This window comes from Odontomachus brunneus, unplaced genomic scaffold (genome assembly GCF_010583005.1).
Source record: "Odontomachus brunneus isolate Ranch 3 - 2012 unplaced genomic scaffold, Obru_v1 Obru_scaffold_129, whole genome shotgun sequence".
NCBI classification, from domain to species: Eukaryota; Metazoa; Arthropoda; class Insecta; order Hymenoptera; family Formicidae; genus Odontomachus; species Odontomachus brunneus.
The window spans coordinates 5,776-6,242 of NW_022639579.1; positions in this window are offsets into that span (position 1 = coordinate 5,776).

The following is a 467-nucleotide window of genomic DNA, read 5'->3' on the forward strand; positions in this document are numbered from 1 at the left end:
CTTATATATTACTATATAAAATTGACCTCGAAGAGTATGTATCAGGCATAAAAAAAAGGTATCTGCGCATGCCTGAAACTGGTGTTCTAGAAGAAGAGAGGATATAAATATAATATGGCCGATGTTACCTGCTTAACTTTTAGAGGGCCAGGATTTGAGAGGGCATATCCGCCTTAGTAAAGTGGTAAAAAAGGTATCACATATCATGGATTGACCATACACTAAGTATCGATCATGGGTAGTGCCAATATATTGGCTTTCCGTTCCGGAAGGGATCAGCCCGTATATAAAATTTCAAATTCGAAGAAAATACTTCTTTCACATCAATTTGTAAGTGTAAATATGCGTTTTCGATGTATTTTTCGACGTAGAATCCAAATCTGATGTCAAAAATACAATAAACCTGAAAACAACCCCTATAAAATTTCAAAAACTACATCTTTTATCACGCAATTTTAATTTTTTTT